This window comes from Toxorhynchites rutilus, chromosome 3 (assembly GCF_029784135.1).
Source record: "Toxorhynchites rutilus septentrionalis strain SRP chromosome 3, ASM2978413v1, whole genome shotgun sequence".
Taxonomy (NCBI): domain Eukaryota; kingdom Metazoa; phylum Arthropoda; class Insecta; order Diptera; family Culicidae; genus Toxorhynchites; species Toxorhynchites rutilus.
The window spans coordinates 114,498,447-114,512,455 of record NC_073746.1 but is presented as its reverse complement, the minus strand read 5'-3'; the positions used below and the strand labels follow the sequence as shown (position 1 = coordinate 114,512,455).

The 14,009-nt window shown below is 35.1% G+C and overlaps 1 protein-coding gene across 15 annotated transcripts in view; it reads left to right on the top strand.

The window, feature by feature from the left end:
- LOC129775310 (restin homolog) overlaps window positions 1-14,009 on the top strand; it is a 253,909-nt gene that overhangs the window by 71,621 nt on the left and 168,279 nt on the right. The gene's annotated exons all lie outside the window — the stretch shown is intronic.

Genomic DNA, 14,009 nt, shown 5'->3' with positions numbered 1-14,009 from the left:
GGGTTCGATTCCCGTTCTGGCCGGGGGATTTTTCGTCAGAGAAATTTTCTTCGACTTGCACTGTGGTCACGCGTATTCTAGAGCTCGCCCCTCTGTATACATTCAAGGCGTGTTATTTGGCTTAAGAAATCTCAACTAAGTATTAATAAATGACGCTAGTTAATACATACGTTGAGACGGCAAAAGTTCCACAGGGAACGTTAACGCCATTCAAGAAGAAGAAGAAGACTATGCAAATGTGTGATGGGCGTTAGTTACATGAGAAAAACGGATGAATTTCATGCCAACTCGACTTAGGAGTTGCAGCATCATTTCAGATTACAGTCAAACGTTGTGGGTGTAAAGACATCGGTCATTTAAGCAACTTTGCATACTTGAAATCTTCGAAAAAGAATTAGACTATTTTTTAAAAAGGGCCTGATTTTTTTTACAAAATTTAAATAAAGAATAACATTTATAAATTGTTCAAAATCATTTTTCTCAAAAATGCATTCTTTAAAAATTCATCAAACAAATATATGAATAGCCCACACAATTACCAATAAGAAAATCCATGCATCGGAAAACGGTTTTCATGTTTTTTTTAAATCACAACTGATCCTAATTTTGTTCAAAGACAAGATAGCGAGATAGTGTATTCGACAAAGTTTTAGATCTTATTAAAATATGAACTTTTGTCCAAAACGTAAAATTTCTATCTTTTCTAGTTTATGGAATATGTGGCATTTTTGTGTGGAGACTTGGATTGGGCGATTTTGCATCGATTTCCAGAAGATCGATCTTTTCCATTTCGATCTACGATTTTTTGGATCGATTGAATTTCCGAAAAAAATGAGAAGATCGATCTTTTTCCTTCTATTTTTTCGATCTTAGAGGCTTTTTTTTTTCAGTGTACATTTTAATCTGACAAATTTAACAACATAATGTCAACATTCGGATAGCTTTCGAGGATGTCAAATTAGTTATGGTGAATAGGATTGGGCGATCTTGGATCGATAATTAGAAGATCAGTCTTTTCCTCTCCGATTTTTTGGATATATTCTTTCTACGATAATTAGGCTTTCTACGATAATCTATCGCATTGGGCTCGCAGCAAAAAATCTTTGTGATTGTGGCGATGGCTACCACGACATCGAGCATGTTGTCTGGTCGTGTATCCGGTTCCATGCTGCTCGCTCTCAGCTCTCTAGAGCACTGAGAGCACAAGGCAGACAATCGGATATCCCCGTCCGGGATATCTTAGGTAGCCGTGACCCTGATCTTCTGCTTCATCTATACCTGTTCCTCAGAAACGCCGATGTCAACGTTTAATGATGTTTCCTTCGTTGTGTCCCCGTTTAATATCCCTCCTATCCAAACGATAAACTTTTACTTAGTCGCGGCAATACATACACACACTCTTTACAGATGCACGGGCCGAAGGTTGTGCAGTCCACTGATCATTCAACAAGAGCCAAAGGTTGTACCGCTCATGACAACTCTACACGAGCTGATGATTGCGCCGGTTAGTGACCATTCTATCCTGGATTTCTCGAGTCAAGAAGACGCACCACGCTAGATATGGGGTACATACTAGTGGGGCGTTGCTGATAATTCGTCAGCTGCATCCCAATAGGAAGTATCCCGTGTCGGGCACACGTACAGAGCATTGGAGACAGCAACATCCCAATTACGAGAACACTTGTAATACTAACCTCGAGCCGACCGCGAGTAATCGGTTACATATTACTAACATAGATAATAAGAAAAACTGTCAAAATATTGAACTCCGGCCCCGTCAGGCTAACGCCATATGAGCCTTGATAAAAATATATATTTTGGAAAAAAAAATAGAAGATAATTAGACACAAAATCGCGAAAATCGATCTTTTCTTTTCGAACTTTCCGACCGTAGAAAAAAATTGTTTTTCAGTGAACATTGATTTTAATCTCACCAAAAACCACATGACAAATTTCATAAACATTGGATCCTCTTCAAGGTTGTCAAATTAGTGGTCGTAAACTTAGGAAAAGCAGTTTTGTAAGTTTCACACGATTGCATTCAACGGGATTATTCTCAGCGAAATTCTGGATGAATATCAGTTGTTGAATTTCTAATAATAATTTTCAATTAATTTATTCAATTAAAAAATTCCATGACGGTTCGAGATAAATGGAAAATATATTTTTCTGGGCTTTCAAGTTTTTTGTGTGACCTTCATTCTGACAATCAAATCAAATAAATTGTGAAAAAGGCATTCGATTTTTCAAAGATCGATTCAGCAAAGATCGATTCTTTGGTACCGATTTAATCAGTGAATCGATCCCTGCGCCGTTTAGAAAATCGATCCATCAAGTTCAATCTTTTTCTAAAGATCGCCCAATCCTAGTGGAGGCAGCTAAAAAGTAACACACGAAAATATTACGATTCACTCTTGCGACATGTTTCTAAATAGAGAAAAGTTTCCAAAACATGTCAATCCCGATGATATACACACAAAAATGTTACGAGTAAAACAGTAGTAGTAATTTTTCAAAGAAAAGGTGAAAATGTTGTTGTTAGAAGAACCCTTTTCCTGTAACAGTGTCTTTTTTCCGCTGTATGGGTGACTTGTTTGTAACTGTATAGACTATTCATACAATTTTCGTTCAGTTTAAAAAAAATATGTTTTTGAGAAAAACGAATTTTAATTTTCAAAATATTTTTTTTTGATGAATTTCTTTAAAAATTTGTTTGATATTTGCTAATGAAAGCCTCAACAATTTACTATACTTTATTCCCTGATCATAATCTTGTAGGTCTCATAGTTGTGTTAGAAATTCTTAAATTTTAAGTTTTTTCACTAAACTTTAACTAAAACACTATGAAGCCTCGAAAATTTTAGTCACAGAATGAAATATAGGAAATTGTTTAAGCTTCCATGAAAAAATATTAAAGAAATATGAAGAAAAATTCATTGAAAGTTTTTTTTAATTTAAATTCATTTTTTTTCGAAAGTATGTTTTTTTAAATTCTGTACAAAATTTATATGACAATAACCAACAAGTCACCAAAGAGTTTTTTAACAATTTTTTTTTCGTGTTTTTTTTCCAAAATTTTGTAGATATTAAAGTTTTTAAGTTAGAATTTTTTGTAAAAAAAGAGAAAAAAAAAATTGGCCCTTCAAAAAAAATTGTATTTTTGTTTGAAAATTTAAATAATTTCACACATTTCATCCTTTGACCAAAATTTTGTAGGTATTTAAGTTTTTGAGTTGGAATTTTTTGGAAAAATTAAGGAAAACAACTTATGCCTATTTTATGCCTTTTAAAAAAATGTATTTTTTATGAATATTTAAATAATTTCTCACATTTCATCCTTTGACAAAAATTTTGTAGGTATTAATGTTTTTGTGACGGCGCCAGTGGTTGTATGGTTAGCGTAACAGCCTCACAATCCGATCGGCCTGGGTTCAATCCCAGCTGGCGTCGTTGGGATTTTCTGAGGCGAAAAATCTCTGGTTACGTCTTCCTTCGGAGCGGAAGTAAAAGAAGTTGGCCCGGCTCATGAGTTGTTGAGTCTGATAGGTAGGAACAGGTGGAGTCGCCTCCCTGATGTCGGTGATTGGCACTAAAGTGGCGGAAATAGGCCGACGAAAAATAAGCGAAGATAAAAAAAAAATAAATGTTTTTGTGTTAGAAAGTTTTGCACAAAATTAGAAAAAAACCGTTGGCCCTTTCAAAAAAATAATTGTATTTTCGTATGAAAATTTAAATAATTTCCCAAATTTCATCGTTTGACCAAAATTTTGTAGGTTTTTTTTTGTAATTTTTGAAAAAAAAATAAGAAGAACAATTTTGGCGCTTTTAAAAAAAATGTATTTTTGTATGAAAATTTTAATAATTTACTAAATTTCATTCTTTGACAAAATTTTTGTAGGTATTAAAGTTTTTGAGTTCGAAATTTTTGTTAAAAATAAGAAAAAAAAACTTGAGCCTTTTCAAAACAAAATTGTATTTTTGTATGAAAAATCAAATAATTTCCCACATTTCATCCTTTGACCAAAATTTTGTAGTTATCAAAATTTCTGAGTTAGAAATTTTTGTAAAAAATGAAAAAAAAGTTGGGCATTCCCAAAAAAAAATTGTATTTTTGTATGAAAATTTAAATAATTTCCCATATTTTATCCTTTGACCAAAATTTTGTAGGTATTAATGTTTTTGAGTTAGAAATTTTTGTAAAAATTAAGAAAAAAAAACTTTGGCCCTTTAAAAAAAATTGTATTTTCGTATGAAAATTTTAATAATTTCCCACATTTCATCCTTTGACCAAAATTTTGTAGGTATTAAAGTTTTTGAGTTAAATTTTTTTGTAAAAATTAAGAAAAAAAAGTTGGCCCTTTAAAAAAAAATTATATTTTCATGAATATTTTAATATGTGTTAGAAATTTTTGCACAAAATTAGAAAAATGTTGGCCATTTCAAAAAATTATTGTATTTTCATACGAAAATTTGAATAATTCCCCACATTTCATCGTTTGACCAAAATTTTGTACGTATTAAAGTTTTTGAGCTAGAAATTTCTGTGAAAAATAAGAGTTTATTTCTTTTTTTGAAGATTTCAAGTATACAAATTTGCTTAAATACCCAATGTCTTTGCAACCAGAAAGTTTCACTGCGATCTGAGATAGTGCTGCCAATGGCCAGTCGAGTTGGCATGAAATTCGTCAAAGATCCTTTTGTCCGAACGAGAATTTCACTTGATGTGTACATTCTGCTGAAAAGAGTTCATTTTTCAATTTGAAAGCTTTTATGTTTTTTTAGTAATAAAAAATGGGACTTAATAACTAGGAAAATATATCTCGTTAATTTCACAGTTCAAAGGAATTTTTGCCTCTTACTGGCCCACTCTACAATTGACTAACATCCTCAGTTAATGTGGAAGTTGTCCACGAAACGCGTCCACGAATCCGCGAAAAAGCGGTCAGCTCTTTCTTTCTCTCCTGCAAAGCTTATTAACAAAAATTCTGTTTATGTTTGACTGAATCGTTTGCATTTGACTGACCCCCATAGTTGATATGGGAAAAAGCTATCGAATTTATCAGAGGATTAAATCCCCACCGATAATCGTATCAAAGCATCTCTCATCCGACAAATGGAGCCCGCTGCTTCAATGGAACAGAACCCTCATTCAGCTTCGTTTTCAATACGACATAAAGTTGATTAATGCGAACGCGATATTGTCACGAAAAAGTGGATAACGTTGCGAGTATAATCTAAATTGAATCTGACAGAGTCCCGATTCATCTATTTTGTTTTCATTTTCCACCCTCTTCAAAATTATAACATCTATTGTCACCTACGAGCTGGGAGACGTCATTAGATGGATTTTCAGTTCGGGTCGCTAATTCAAAAAAGTTACTTGAAGCTGCGCATATTATGGCTTAGCGTAAATAGCCAGAGTTTATCCATTGCATTCAAGTTGTGTGTTGTTGTTGCTCTTGAAAAGGCAAATCTCCCGGAACACCAACGCGCGCTAGCCAACCACAATATTGACAGCCAGAATTGCCACTTATCCACTCGAAGATCACTGAATATTACAAGCACAATTACACGCTTAGAATTTAATTCGCATCAATGCGTAATCAATGGGATATCCGATGGATCCAATCTCAGGGTGTTAAGTGCCGAATAATTTGCTGCTGTTGTCGTCCAAAAGCGATGAGACAACAACAGCTAATCATTCGACTTTCGACGTTAAAAATAGTATCGATACTCAAAATTCATATATCGCTGAATTCATTTCAGGCGTGGAACTGTTTAGTAAACAATACACGATCGATCCAAACTGGGAAACCACCTGTCAATCACACTCCATAAACTTACGGTTTGGTTTGGAGAAAAAAGACTTTTTTGGCGCCGTAAATCGTCCCTCAGTTGTTCGATCAACAGCATGAGCTCCTATTCATGATCCACATACAGATCGTGTTTTTATTCTTGATGATTCATTCGTCCACTGCTTTGCAAACCGAGCGATATTCGTTGAACTGAATTTGTTTTTTTTTTGTGTGAAATGTGATCGGAATAGAGTGGAATACAGTCGTCAAAGCGTGGCTTCGATATGAACGTTTTGGTTTTTTTCGATGGTATCACTTGATAAACTGTCAACTAACCGGTGACACCGATACCGGTTGTTCGTTAAATTTAAATTATGTATTTTATTTAAAAAAATTATTTCTTATTTACTGAAGTATTATATCGTTTTTGTACTGCATTCGCTTGTCTACAATGTGGACTATACAATTATCCATATGAGAATTGAACAAATCCCATCAATGGTATGTAGGATTCATTGGAAGGCATTGCTTCCAATTTGAAAATTTATGCCGTCGCACAAAAAATTGGTCACTCGTAATGCAAATGCAAAGAATAAACAACATGCAGCATGTGAACGGACGCTGTGAAGAAAGGAAATTTTGCAAGCCCCGCCAACTTATTGAAACGGTCAGTAGAATTTTCCATATTGGCTTTTTTTTCAAGACTAGAGACATATAAACTGAAAAAATTTAAAGCCTCCATAATTCAGAACTCACTCACTAATTTTTTGTTACAAATTCTTGTTGCTGCCAGCGAGCAGTTAAAATCGGTGCGATTTTTTTCACAACTACGAATCCATGATGGAACTAGATGAAATGATACAATACGACGGTTTCTGGTGGAGAGCGCTTGTGTATTTTCGCTTCACATGCACACACTGTTGTTGGTTTTAGTGCGTTGTCAAATGTAGGTTGAAATGGTTACCAATAAGCGGGTTCAATGCTTTGTTTGTTAGAAATGTAGCATAATGGTGGTGGCAGTGGAACAAACATATGGTGATTGACCGTGTGTATGTCAATTGGAAAGATACTGATAGCTGTTACATGCTATAACATGAAGAAGAAAAATGGCGCTTACGATGATTGCTCATATTTTCCGTACTTATCGTATTATTCTTGTGAAGGGGAAGGAATGGATCATGATTCAACCATCTTCAGTTGTTTCTACAAAACCACGAAATCAATGTGTCATTTTCAGAGTCTCTAAAGTAACCTGCGATTTAATAAAAAGCGAATTGATTTCTATATTTTTTGAAGAGGTGTGTTCACACTTATTGGTGTAGTTATAAAAAGTGCTCCGCCGAGATGAACATCTGAAAACCCCTGATTCAAACCATTTACGTATGAGGGAATCGTCATGTATAACATGACAATTCATAAAAAAAATTCCAATCCGATTGGTGTGCAAATCATCAACATCCGATTGAAACAAAAATAGTTATTAACGTTAAAATAATTACATAAAAACGTGACATGTTTTCTGATTTGGAACCTTTACTGAAAAACATAGTTTTATGTCAAAAATAGTTTGAGTAAAGTAAAATACAGGAGACTAAATTTAGAAAAGCTGTGAATACTTTTACGATACTGCGTTGGAATACAATCAAAAATGAAAGGCTGTTAATGAAACATAACAGTATTGCATTAAAGTATATTCCTGAATGGCCAGATATAACAAAGTAGCATTATTTAAATAAAGAACTTTCTGTTCATATAGATTACAGGAATTATTATTTATGGGATAAAAAAGGGGAACAAGTAAGCCGTACCAGTTGTAAATCGTTGCGCGCAAATATTCTCAGAAATGGAAAACAAATTTCTAGAATATAAGGAATTCGTGAAGCTTACTTACTTACTTACTCACTATACTTACCGCATCAGTTGAAGAGATTTTTGTACGATGATCAATATTTGGACATTCAGGTTACGACCCAATGTTCAAACCATAAACACTTTGAAAGACACAATGAGGGTCATAGTTCTATTTGACAATTTTGATCTGGAATGTGACAAATTCATCGATAAAATTTTCAAAAATCAGAAACTCCTTCGCAAAGTGTCTTCAACATCTAAATATTCCTTCATAGTAGAGTACAAAGGGGGTTCGTCTAAGAATGCTTGATTGATTGGTTTGATTCTCTCAATACCACTTTATTGAGGATTACACTTTAATAAAGCACCTGGGGTGAAATTCTTGAAATAACATTAAAAGTTTTTTTTAATGTGTGAAATTTCATCACTGGATCACTTCACTCTGGAAAAGGGGTGTCTCACCCCAGATAGTTTGAGAATTCCTGATCTAAACAATCCTTTCCTAATTGTGCTATAGTAGATTGGGCCGCCGGACGCGCGTGTATGTTACGGTCGATTACGTCGCGCCGGCCGGCGGTTACTCCGCTGCTACCCGCGCCGGGATATGTGGTTTACTACGGAAGCGCAAGCGCGCGCGCCAAGTCGGGGCTTCCAAAACCAACCGTAATCTAATTCGATTTAGTTTGAGCCCATGTTTGCGTGAACTTCTCGGTGGTTGGCGCCTTTCTCGCAAAACCACAGAATACCGATGGATTTCAACTAGTCATGATGACGATGACAGAGTGACGACGGTAACGGTTTTGCTAACTACTGTCGCGTGTGGGTTTCACTTTCCAATTTTGAATTTACTGCTGAGCAGGCATCAGCTGGAGCATCGTTGATGTATCGTTGGAAATTTCACGCTGTTTACTTATTTGGAGGGGCAATTTGAGGCATCCGTCGTTGGACGGCGCGAGTGCTTCTGTGTAGAGATGATTTCATGACAGTCGACTCGGCGTGGGATTAATTTCCGTTGGTCGGTTTTAAATGGGGACGAAATACAGCTTACGCGCAATTAACGACCAGAAAATCTTCCTTTCTAATACATCGAAGAGCGAAATTGCCTGGGACTGTATATTTAATCTGGAATCTGTATTTCATTCTAATTCTAATTCCAATCCTAAATTTAGGAACATCATTGTGTACTTGGAACACAGGAATGAAATCTGAATTTGGAACTGAATTTTTGAATTTTGTGTCTTACATCCGAGCAATTCCAAATAAAATCGAAAAATGAAAAAACATGATTTTTGATTCGAATATAATCTGAATTTGGAACTGATTTTTTGAATTTCATGTCTTACATCCGAGCAGTTCCAAATAAAATCGACAAATAACAAAACATGAGTATTTTTGATTCGAATGAAAGTTTGTATTCCGTTTGGGTTGGAGGAAATATGAGTTTTACACAGCAATTGGGAACATTTTGACTCAAATGTAACTTTTCAATAGGGCGTATATATTTTAGTAGGAGAAATTTTTGATCATTTATATCTCAAAAATTATGAGTCGTAACGAAATTGTGTCTTAGAAAAAGTTATAGAGTATTGATGCTCAAACGTGAAAATATATACAATGAGAAAAGAAATTAGTACAGGGAAACTTCGATATAACGTACCCTTGATATAACGTACACATTTCCAAAGTGTGAAGGAAAATTTTTTTTAATATTTTTTTTCTGATAGAACAATGAATTATCTGTATTGTGATTCTAAAACAAGTTTTGTACCTTCAATCAATTCCGAAATACAGCTGATTTTGAGATTCCGGATTCTAAATGAGTCAAGCTTTAATCAACAGTACGAAGGGAAACATCACGAGAAAGGCTGGCTTCGTCTTCTGATTGAAGTTATTCATTAACTTTACTAAAACAGCAACACAATAATGTATTATAGACTACGTTTGTGACTACTTTATTATGCTTCGATATAGCGTACAATTCGATACAACGTACAATTTTGAAAGTGAAATGTACGTTATATCGAAGTTTACCTGTACTCTTTGTTTATTTACGAAAAAAAAACTTCAATTTGCAATATCTTTTTATTTTTTTTTATAAAATTCCATCATATAAAATAGAAGAATTTTCTATGAGTTTTCGAAACTTTTTTTTTTGTAGGTTAATAATCAATTTTAGACACAAATTGTGATCCTGATGTGATTCAAAAGAAAAAAGTTCATTATCAATTTCCTTCTGAATGCAACCGTTGTCGAGATATTTTAAAAAATATTTCCAATTTATATCTGTTATTTGCTTTTAATTTCCTACAACTTCTCCAACATATATGATTATAATGAAATTGTAAATTTAGGAGTTACAATAAAAATCAATTCAAGAAAACTAATGTGAATGATATTTATATCAAAAAAAAAATCTCATATACGACCTTTTAACATGTTGTACATGTTGCACCTACAGAACAAAAACATTTACAGAAAAAAAATTCTCAACAATTTGTTAAAATAATTCCTATATTTTTCTTAGTTTAAGAGATAGTAATAATAACACTAGAATTTTTAACATTTATTTTTAATCAACATTTATTTTCATTAATTAACAATTTTGTTTTTCTATTTTTCACTATTTTCATACGTTTCTATACACATGATAATATGATAACTTGTTGCATTGTCGTCAGAGTACAACTTTGCTGCTAATTTATTCTCGGATACAAGTACAAAAGAATGATAAAGGGTGTGTCACATCAAATTGCATCACGGAAAAAACGCTGTAGAAATTCGCCCAGTAGACCGATCCTTTTGAAAATTTTAGACAGTAAAATAGAAACAATTAAACAACTTTTGGCATTTTCTTTTTATTCATACTTCGAGCCCAAGCCCGTATGCTCGTACCTTCCTCTTTACCCCGTCCATAAGGTTCTGTACAACGTAAGGTTGTAGTTTTTTTGAACAGAAATCCATTTTCTCTTGAAGTCCGCCATCGATTTAACAACTTTTGGGTTCTTCCGGAGGGCCTGCTTCATAATCGCCCAATATTTCTCTATTGGGCGAAGCTCCGGCGCGTTGGGCGGGTTCATTTCCTTTGGCACGAAGGTGACCCCGTTGGCTTCGTACCACTCCAACACGTCCTTTGAATAGTGGCACGAAGCGAGATCCGGCCAGAAGATGGTCGGGCCCTCGTGCTGCTTCAATAGTGGTAGTAAGCGCTTCTGTAGGCACTCCTTAAGGTAAACCTGCCCGTTTACCGTGCCGGTCATCACGAAGGGGGCGCTCCGCTTTCCGCAAGAGCAGATCGCTTGCCACACCATGTACTTTTTGGCAAACTTGGATAGTTTCTGCTTGCGAATCTCCTCCGGAACTGAATTTGTCCTCTGCGGAGAAGAACAACAGGCCCGGCAGCTGACGAAAGTCCGCTTTGACGTAGGTTTCGTCGTCCATTACCAGGCAATGCGGCTTCGTCAGCATTTCGGTGTACAGCTTCCGGGCTCGCGTCTTCCCCACCATGTTTTGCCTTTCGTCGCGGTTAGGAGCCTTCTGAACCTTGTATGTACGCAGGCCCTCCCGCTGCTTGGTCCGCTGGACGAATGAACTTGACAAATTCAGCTTATTGGCGACATCCCGGACCGAACTTCTCGGATCACGTCTAAACTGCTTAACTACGCGCTTGTGATCTTTTTCACTGACGGAGCATCCATTTTTGCCGTTCTTCACCTTCCGGTCGATGGTTAGGTTCTCGAAGTATCGTTTTAGTACTCTGCTGACCGTGGATTGGACGATTCCCAGCATCTTGGCGATGTCCCGATGTGACTCCGGATTCTCGAAATGAGTGCACAGGATTAATTCACGACGCTCTTTTTCGTTCGACGACATTTTTCCAAATTTACGAAAAATTGACAGTGAAGCATGGCCAACGTGATCTATACACTCTTATCTGATTATAAGCGAAAGCTGAAGATATAATTCCTAAAAATTAAATTTCTACAGCGTTTTTTCCGTGATGCAATTTGATGTGACGCACCCTTTATTCTTGGGTCTCTGGAACTTTTTTGGTGTTATCATACACGCTACTCAACTCTTCCACACCCCGGGTCATATTCTTTTTGTGAAATATGTGAAATTGACAACTTTGTAAGATACTCTTTTTTTTGAGTGCTAGGCCAGTCAATTAATGGTTTTGCACTCGTAATCGGATGTTCATGCTGCCTAGCCCAACTAGCAAATTTATTCCTATTTTTATACTGGGTTGCAGCATCATTCGACATGACTTTAAATTCTTTTTACTTGCATTTGTTGTTTCAAAAATGTGACCAATTTAGAAATAAACACTTGCACAGCTATTGTGTCATGACATAAAACTTCAGATATAACTGAAACGCTTAAATTTGTCAGAGAAACCTCTTCCATTTCTATAATAAAGAACAAATGGATGGATTGTTGTTTGATCATTGTTCCAGTGATGACCAGTGATCTTGAAGCACAAATGAATAATTTTCGGAAAAATTGCAAATCACAACAACCTCATTCTCGTGCAAATTAGTTTTCAAATTGCTAAGAAATGTGGACTGTTGTGTTTTAATGTAATCATAAGTGAGTATTTTTTCTTATTTTTCGCAAAAATACGATACCAATTCGTTCACCGGTTTTACAAGAGTTTCTATGTCGCATCGATCAGTAGAAATCCATTGTTCATAAGTGATTTCAATTAAATTGCGTTCCTGAAGCTCTTCTAGAAACCATTTTTCAAACTCGTCCATTTGCGGGCATTTTTTTCATTCACGAAGGTAACAGTATTTTGATCTATTTGATGTGTTACAAAGTATTGTTTCCATATATTCTTTGCATTGAATGTTAAACGAATTTTTTTTAAGACTATGAAGCATAAGGTTTATATTTTCATGAATTGTACGCTATGCAAACGTTATGAGTTCCTGAACTACTCAGCAATGCTTCGGATGCATTGATGCAAAAGAGCTGAATCCAATTTTGCAATTTGGATTGATCCCTTAAATCTGTTGAAAGTTTCTCACAATGACGTTATTAATAACCTTTTTGAATGGGTTGACGCTTCCCATCTTTGGCTACAGAAACATAAACTCTTTTTCCAGGTAATGATGATCGACTGACATCGTTGTCATTATAAAATCCGAAACATGATTTTCAACATCTTCACTTAAACTTGGCCCATATTTGCTATGCGTTGTAGACAATACACATTTTTCATTTACCAGTTTTTTGGCATAAATTGTCATATATTTATTAACGCCAAATTCTTCTTCCATTTTTGCACGGGCAAAATCGTTAAAATTCTATCTTTTTCTGATTTTGTTGTCTCCGTGTGGAGAAGTTTATCTTTGAGCTGATTGATAATCTCATCAAACTCTCTTGCTTTTTGTTTATAGTTCGACTCTTCGTCTTCTTCATGTGAAAAGGAAAATAGATTTCGTTTAATACATTTAGAAATTTCTTTAAATTTTTGCTCGGGGTAATTAACCTGTCTCCTCGTCAATATCGGTGAAACGTTAATACCGGCGATTCCCTTGTTAAATTGCTCAATGTTGTACGGTCGGGAATACTCTGGTATATTGCTATTATGGGAATACAGTTATACCTCGATATAAGGCAAACTTATTTTTTTTCTCGTTACGTTATATCGAAGCAAAAAAAAAATTATTTTGCTTTGAGGCACCCCTAAATCATGTCCGATTGAGCTGAAATTTTGCACAGGTCATTTTTTGGACCAATAAACAAAATGTACATGGTCGGTTCTTAAAATTCGATAATTGTTTTTCCATACCTTCATTGACTTTCAGGCTAAGTCACAAAAGGTCGATTTTCGGCTAAAAAAAATTTTTTCTAGTTGACACCAGATCTCATGCATTTTTAATTAATTTGTCATCGAAAAAAAATTTCGATTTTCCAAATTTCCTTTACTCCCCCCTTGGAAGATTTTCGAGGATGGTCGGTTTGGCTGGATACCGGATACCGGATACCCGGCAGCCGGATATTCGGCTTTTTATTCGCGAATACGAAACCGGACGATACTGTATGTGTGCATGAAGTGAATGAAGGATTACATTTTAGAAAAAATAAACAAATTTTTACATAAAAATAATGAACTATTAATAAATTTTCCGTTTCAAATGGATATCCTTTGAAAGAGTACTAAGTTTTCTGCAAGGAATCTTCAACAGGGTTTTTTTCTGATAAGGATTCAACTACTTAGGAGAAGATCAGAATTACTTAATTGCAACCTTCTTAGACCCGAGGATCAAGTCAGACTTTTTAGGAGTCCTTGAAACGTAAACCGTCTTGCTGGCAAAGTTTTTGGAGTATATAAAATATCTTGCGACAATTCTTCTGAAA